Raw genomic sequence first — 8553 nt, forward strand, 5'->3', positions numbered from 1 at the left:
GAATAATGACTGAGTTCAAGGCACAAAAGAACATTGATGTGAACGGAACAAATGGAATGCCAGGAGCAGCTGTAGCAGCAGAGCAAGGTAAACGGTGTAATATAATGACAATGAAACTTAGAGTCGGCTCGGCCGCAGTAAAATGTCAATGAAATGTAAGCAGATCAACATTAAAACTGGACAGGAGAATAAGCAAGGGGAAGAGGCAGGTTTGCATGATGGAGAGTGAACTACAGACATGTGTAAGTGCAGGAATGTAAAAGGAGAACAATGGGTTTTGAACATCAAGAACAAATGCATTTACATGGAGTGATGTTTGGTTTCTTGTTGCAGTTCTATTCGCAGGTGTGGCAGATGTTTGAAAGAGAAAGCCAGCTCACCCTTTTTACAAATTTGAATTGATGTTGTTATGCAGAGTATTAACCATTGTACAGTCACAACGTCCGAAAATCCGCTATGGTAGTCTTAAACAGGCCACTCCAATGCAGGTATATTTGATAAAGGAAGATATATTTGATAAAGACAATCTCTTCAAAAAAGCTGCCTGCTCTGCTGTCAGTTCCGAAATATTTTGCTTCCATTCCGACTTTCCTATGTCAGCAGTTTTTCTGACAATACAACGCCAATAATAGTAGTGATGGGATTTGAACTTGGCAGAGACTCGAACCTCAATCCAGCACCTTTGGCCGCTTCGTCCCGACACCACGCCGGGCCCAACTCGGTGTTGATGCTGTTATCTGGTGGTTGAAAGCTGTCATTCCTGCTCTTTATCCCCTGAGTGAAATGTTTAGCAGTGAGAAAGAAGGAAATAAGAGATCATTGTGAGTTGTGTTCATGGGATGAAGTAGCCGGGAGGTTAAAGCAGCGGACCACTAATCCATTACTCTCTGCATACATTGCTCAGAATTCGAACATCATTGTTATTGCATTTCAGACTAGATGTGCTTTTCCTTTCTTTAACATATCCAAGAGTCCAACATCTGAGTCCCATCTTTCCACAAGCCACAGTGCGGGTGCTTTGCAGAGCTGTCTTACTCGTTCTGCTCAAATCAGTACAGTCACAGTTTCCACCCAAACTGTTTCTGCATGGAAGTATTGATAGTGGAAGATCTGCGCTGCCTGAATTCTCATTCCAAGTGACCAATGACATCCTGGTAAAAGAAATATCTCTGCACAGATGCTGCCTGATTTCACCAAAGTTTTCAAGATTTTTCTGTTTTTGAAATTTCTGGTTTCACAACAACAGTATTACTGAAAGCACAAAACCGGCCTTAGATTCGCAGCTCCAGACAGACCTTTTCTCTGCTCTTCTCAGATGCATGTTCGCTCTTCACTTTCTTACAGGCACTGTTAATTCCGGCGTTTCCACGCACAGTAGCCTGAAGCAAGGCTTTCCAAAGACACGTTGATAATACTATCCGGGTTTCTCAGTGAATTCGCCAGGGAGGGGTCCCACAGTGGCTGTGAGGGAATATAATAGGTTCATGAGTTATCAAGTGGACTTAGAGGCTTTAAGGCTGATGGACGTGGGGAGTACTAAAAGAGTAAGGGAGTTTCACAAGTTATCGAAGAGGTAAGAGACAAAGTGTGGTTGAGATGATCATGAGCTCCAGGAGAATGAATGCATGTGAGGCATGCTCACAGGTTATTGGATGGGATAAGTGATGCTCAGAAGATATCAGAGAGTGTCGAGACGCTTTAGGGGTAGCTGAGATGGTAAGGAACACTCAAAGGCATCACATGGGCTCATGGACGCTCAGGATGGCTCAGAGACCAGAAGGAACGTTCAGGAGTTATTGCGGAAGGTGAAGCGAGCTCCGCTTTTATCAAAGAGCGTAACAAACCGGTCAGGAAGTTTCAGAAAGGGAAAGTTTGGTTCAGGCTATTTCATAGAATGCAAAGAACACCTATGCAGCTCAATTGCTTCGCTCAGTCCCTTTGGCATGGACGCTTCAATTGTGATATCGTTGAGGCATTTAAGATGATTAATGGATTGATTGGATTGATCGAGTGAAACTATCTGAACAAGGGGTCATAACGAGAAATAATAAAAGACCCCAAAGACACAAGAATAATGCAGGCAATGCGGGCAGGAATATGAACACTCAGGCATGCTCATAATAAACTAACAGGTAATGGCAGGGACATGGCCATAATATTCAAACACACTCCTGGCTGGTCTGGCACATTCCATTCTCCACAAGCTTGAAATGATCCAAATCTCTGCTGCTCATATCTTAACCTGGCACCAAGTCCCTTATTCCCCGATCACCCCTGTGCTCGCTGGCCTACAGTGGCTCCCGGTCAAGCATGGTCTTGCTTTTAAAATTCTCCTGATTTTCAAACTCGACCATCGCCTCGCCCCTCCCTTTCTCTGCAATCTCCTCCAGCCCCAACAACCCTCAGAGATATTTGCACTTCTCCAATTCTGGTATTTTGTGCATCCCTGATCTTAATCGCTCCATCATTGGTGGCCACACCTTCAGTTGTCCAGGCCTTAATCTCTGGAATACCCTCCCTACACCTCCCTGCTTCTCTACATTGATTTCTACCTCAAATATACTCCTTACAAACTACCTCTTTGACGAAGCTTTTGGTCATCTGATCTACTGTTTCTTTATGTGCCTCGGTATCATGTCTTGTTTCATAATTCTCCGGTGAAGCACCTTGAGACGTTTTTATTACGTTGAATATAAGAATATAAGAAACTTCTCTGAATATACGTTGTTGTTACTTAGATGACCCCACACTTTAAACTCTATCTGCACGAAGTATGTCTCACATATTTAATCTATCAAGAAGGTTTGACAATACATTCATTCGCAAAGGTTAACATTCTGCCCCTTCACCAAGTTTTCTCATTAGTCTTTCATTTCATGTGAATCCAGGAGAAATAAAGCAGCATGGAACGGATGGAGGGACAAATCTGGATTTCGTTTGGGATCTCTGTTTGATATTCATTCCAGTATAACTTAGGTGAAGAATTCCATTTGGGAATGTTAATTTTAAAATGCTGTCGGCAGTTTGGGAAACTGCAGTGATGTATTGCAATATGCATTCAAACACAATTAATAATACATGCATGTAACATAAATGAACAAACAGAAGGGGATTCAAGCCCATGCATTGTAGAGCACAATAGATTAGCAGTCCATTGATTTAACCACTCGGGCACCTCGGCTTGTACACTAGTGCTGTCACATGCCTATTTTTGAATCCCTGCAATGTTGGACAAGGATGCTAACATTTGCGCATGTCCCGATTGTGCAGTCACAAGCTCAATTTGTACAGACTCAGAGAATTGTTAGAGCATGGAAGGGACCATTCGCCCGTCGTGTCTGTGCTGTATCTCCGAAGGAACAATTCAACTAGATCTACAACACTCGCCTTCTTTCCGTAGCCCTGCACATTCTCCCATTTCAGATATTCCTGATTTGTATTAATGAGCTAGAGCTTGATTTACAGGGCATAGTTTCAAAGTTTATGGATAATATGGAACTTGGAAGCATTGTGTACTGTGAGGAGGAGAGTTTGAAATTCAAAAGGACAAGTTGGTGGAATGGGGGAGAGGTGGCAGATGACTTTCAATGTGGAGAAATGTGAAGTGATGCATTTTCGTAGGAAGACCATTGCGAGATAATACACAATAAAGGGTTCAATTCTCACGGGGGTGCAGGAGCAGAAGGCCCTGGGTGCATATGTACATAAGTCATTGAAGTTTGTCGGACAGGTTGAGAGTGTGGTTATTAAAGCTAACAGTATCCCGGGCTTTATTAATAGTGATATAGAGTACAACAGCAAGGAAGTTATGTTGAACTTTTATAAGACATTCGTTCAGCCTCAGCTGGAGTATTGCATTCACTTCTGGGCGCCACACTTTAGGAAGAATATGAAGGTGGTCTCAAGCGAAATTGCTGGGGGTATTTGCGGGGCAGAGGGATTTGCGGAGGAGGGACATTAGTGGAGGGGAGAAATTTGGGGGGGAAGAATTTTGTGGGGGTGCAGTTTGGGGGGTGGAATTTGCACTGGGGGTTTTGTGAAGGAGGATTACGTGTGGGGGGCGGTTGGTTGTTGGGACAAACTTGCCGGTGGGAGGGGGGATATTTGCAGCGGTGCAATGTGGAGGGGGGAATTTGTGGGGGCCGCCCAGAATTTGCACGGGGCGGGAAGTAATCCAGAAAGAGAGAAAAAGAAACGAGGAAGAGAGAGAGAGCGAGAAGAAGCCACAGAGAGAGAAAGCCAGAAAGAGCCAAAGAGCCAGAAACATGTCAGAGAAATAGAGATAAGACAGCAAGAGACAGAAAAGACAGCAAGCAGTAGAGAAGACAGGAAAGAAAGAAAGAAAGAAAGAAAGAAAGAAAAAAGAAAGAAAGAAAGAAAGAAAGAAAGAAAGAAAGAAAGAAAGAAAGAAAGAAAGAAAGAGAAAAAGCCAGTGAGTAAGAAAGACAGGGAGAGAAACGCAGAAAGAGAAATGCAAAGTGAGAGAGAGAGATTGATAGAGACAGAGATTGCGAGAGAAACAGAAAGGGAGAGAGAAACAAAGAGAGAAAGCCAGCGAGAAAGACACGCTGGGAATCACACAGAGAGAACCACAGAAAGATAAAAACAGAAAAGGAAGATGGAGAGAGTGTGAAAGTGAGAGAGTGAGGCAGAACGACGGAGAAAGGCAGGGAGAGACAATCAAGATGTGATACTCACCAAACCACACGGTCTGCAGTCCATCATGGGACTCTAGCACCTTCCCTCCATTAGCTCGCCCATAGCGAAAAAATCCTGGACATGCGCATTGAGGTGGGAATTGGAGAAAAGGGTCGGAACTGGGTCAGAGAGAGAGGGATTCAGACTGGGCTCTATCAAACACACACGCACACACTGTAATCAGCTCCAATTCACCTGTGCCCACAGATACAAAGACTGAGACACAGAAACTCACCTTCACACATCAGCCGCATGGAAAGAAAGAATGGTGGCTGATGTTGAAGTAATATATCCCAGAATCTGTCAAACAGCCAGTCCACCCAAAGTACAGCTCATCCAACCAGCTCTCATTTCCTCTATCTGGATACTCCATCCCAGGTATGGGACAGTCCCATGTGAGTCTTTGTGTAAACAGGGAATGGGGGAGTGAGGGATATTCCAGCCATATCCCAAATGGACTATTCCAGACACAAACCTGTCTGTCTGTCTCCCTCTCCCTCCTCCAAAATCTCATTAACAGTGCAGAAAAGCTGCTCTTAGTTTAAATCATGGAGGTGCTTGTTTGGATAATGATCATTGAACACAAATTGCATTAAATGGCTTTCACTTTTCACCTCCAGTTTACAGAAAGTTCATAAAATGACTCAAAATGTCTCACTGCGGTAACCTTGAAATTCTGGCAAAGAGATTTTGCTTGAGAGGGCTGTTTGACTGCAGTGTAAACAGGCAATTTTTATTCGGATTTTTAATTCCACTGTGTCACAAAGCCTGAAACTAAAGTCAGGTTAATAATTCAGCCAAGAGAAGTTTGCAACTGGTGACTTTTCACACAACAACTCTGGCCCATATTTACAGTTATATTTGTCAATGATTGTTTGTACTTTATTTGATGCTTCGGTATTCATGCATTACCCTAAAATCATTGGGGAAAAAAACGTTCTTAACATACATTACATTAATGTTACAAAGGTTTACAAAGCTAGAAAATGGCTGTTGAACAGCAATTATGCTAAAGATCTTTCATTTTAACCTCCACTGCATGTAAAGCTCAGCGACAAAGACCTCCACATTCTGACAAAGAGTTTTTGCTGCTGCAATAAAGTGTGACTTGTTTCCCTTTGCTTCCTGACCGTTTCTTTCCTCTGCTCTCCAAAGGAATTAAGAGGGATTTTGTTCATTGCTTGTACAAATTCAGGAGGTTCCTGCTCCTCTGCAGCTGCCGTCCTGGAGAAATTAGTTGTATTACAAATGTTTCCCTCAGTTTGGAGACATGAGGAGAGACTGTTTACACGAACAGAGGGGAGAATAAATAGGCAGGGAGTTGTTATGGTCTGAAATTCACTGTCTAACAGGTTTCTGAAAGCAGATTCAATATTAACTATCAAAAGACAATTGGATCAAAACTTCAATTATTCTTGGCAATAGTCGAGAAGGTACGATCATAGAAAGAGATGTGAGAAAAAGAGATGTTATAACTTTGGTGATGAAAAACTCAACACAACTTATTTAAAAGAGTTTTTATTTGTAAATGATTGAGTTTTATTTGATGCTGTTGTTTTATTTACGCATTACCTTTAATCACTCAAATAATTTTCCAAACATGAATTAGTTTAATGCTACAAGTTAACACATAGTTGGAAAACAGCCATTTAACACACATTGCATTGAAATTCTTTAATTAAGCTTCTCAAGATTACCGGAAGTAAATTCCTCAAACTTGTGGAAACTTTTCAACTCTCAGTAACAGAGTATCTCCCAAACAGCAATAGCTCAGCATCTCCAGCTGCTGGTGCCCCTGTCTCACTGCAGTTACTGCCCCCTCTCGCGATTTCCGTCTGCTGGTGTACCTGTCTCACTGCAGTTACTGTCCCCCCACCGCCACCCAACATCTCACCATCTCCAATGGCTGGTGTCGCTGCCTCACTGCAGTTACTGTCCCTATCACCCTCTCGATCTGCTGGTGTCCCTGTCTCACTGCAGTTTCCTCCCCTCTTACCAACTGCAAATCACTGTGATTTGCAGCTTTGTCCATTTTGTTCTGGGTCCAGGGTAGGTTCAGTTGAAACAATCTGAGCTTTGCAATGACGCCCTTTTTGAGAAACAATTCCTGTATCTTCTGCAGACCAAGTCCCGCCACAATAGGCAGATTATCAGTAAAATATAATCTCAGAATCAGATTTGAAATCATTTCAGTGCTCTGTGCTGTGAATATAAATAACACTTTCTGTCCTGTGGGGAGTGTAGGGAATGGAATATGAAATGGAATTTAGTTCCCGTGTTTGAAACCCTTCAGCGCTTTCTATGACTTCACGAATTTAACAATAAGATTGAGAGGGTATTTCACCGCATTCCTCAGCTCCTGTCTGAACTTAATCTGGGTCACAGCGTAAATACATGTGTTGGTGCTGCAACTGAGAATCTGCAGCATCCTTGATGTGCGATCTATGATAAAGGGAGGGTCAGGGAAGGAGGAATAATATTCAATATCTGCAATTCGCCTATAAATACTATACACTACGAGTATCATCCATAACAGTATAAAACTTCCAGATACACTGAACAGCAAAATAATTGATTTTCTGCGATTCTCTATCTCTGGGTCCTTGTGATTCTCTCCGTTGCTGTGGCCCCGGATTCCCCTGCGGACTTTACTGGAGAATAAAATCCGTTTGACAGTCAGAACATTGAGTAGCAAAATCAGAAAGAAAGGGAGACAAGGGGTTAAAATGCGGTTAAAAAATTCAAATGCCCCCCATATGGGGGAAATATAGAAGCTCAGCTTATAATCACAGCCCATGGGAACATTATCAATAATATAATCTTGTTCCAGTGTAAAGTACCACGGGACAGACTCTAAGCAGCCCAGCACACTTACTGTTCCTACAACCGCAGACGCCGTTTTCTCGCAGCAATATTTTGTTTTCAGCTTCTGACAACAAATAACCACACATCGATCAAAGGTGAAAGTGACTGTGAGCAAACAGAAACAACTGTGGCTGCAGAAAGCAGAACGAAAATGAGAGAACACGCATGAGTAGTTCTCAGGAATGAATATGGAAAATACATTGAAACAATTCCACCTAATATGGGATCAGTAACAATGACCAGGAAATCAGCCACTGCCATTCCCACCAGGTGGACAGTGATACATTTCGAGAGACCGCACTTTCCTCGGGACAGGATCACAATCGCCACCAAGTTAACTGGAAGAGAGAGAGAAAGAGAAGGAAGCAGAGAAATTACTGATCAGACCTGGAGACAAAGCAGCAGTTTGACACGATCTGGGCTGAAATTTCCAGCTTTGTTGCTGCATCGAACAGTGAAAACTGATTCATTGACCTGGGCAGTGCTTTGCCACAGTGAAATGTTTGAGAACACAATTATTAATAATGAATTGGGAAATTGATACAGAAAGTGAATAAAGTCAGCTCTGGATCTGGTGGAAGTATTGAATGAGGATGCAGTGCCAGTGGGGAAATGAGAAGGGGTTTTACAGAGATGAAATCCAATGGGTTAATTGGGAATCTATCTCCAGACTGTTGGTTGGGAAAGTTTGGGGGAGCGGGATGAGTAGCTGGTTTGTTGCCCTGGTTCAGGGAACCGATGAGGGACTATTATCAAATGGGAAAAATGCTGCAAACTGCAGCACTGTGTTTGAGTATCAGCGACGATCTAGAATGGTGGTGCAGGCTCGAAGGGCTACAAGTGGAGCCAGTGAGTGAAATTGGGAGGGAGAGAAGGAATAGGACATGTTGGAGCTGGAGGGAAGACTGGAGCAGATGGTTTGGGAAAGTGGATAAATTGAAGCAATAGATGAGGAGACTGAGGATTCAATACAGTGAGAGTGGAGGCTGA

The sequence above is a fragment of the Heterodontus francisci genome, chromosome 21, assembly GCF_036365525.1.
Source record: "Heterodontus francisci isolate sHetFra1 chromosome 21, sHetFra1.hap1, whole genome shotgun sequence".
NCBI lineage: Eukaryota > Metazoa > Chordata > Chondrichthyes > Heterodontiformes > Heterodontidae > Heterodontus > Heterodontus francisci.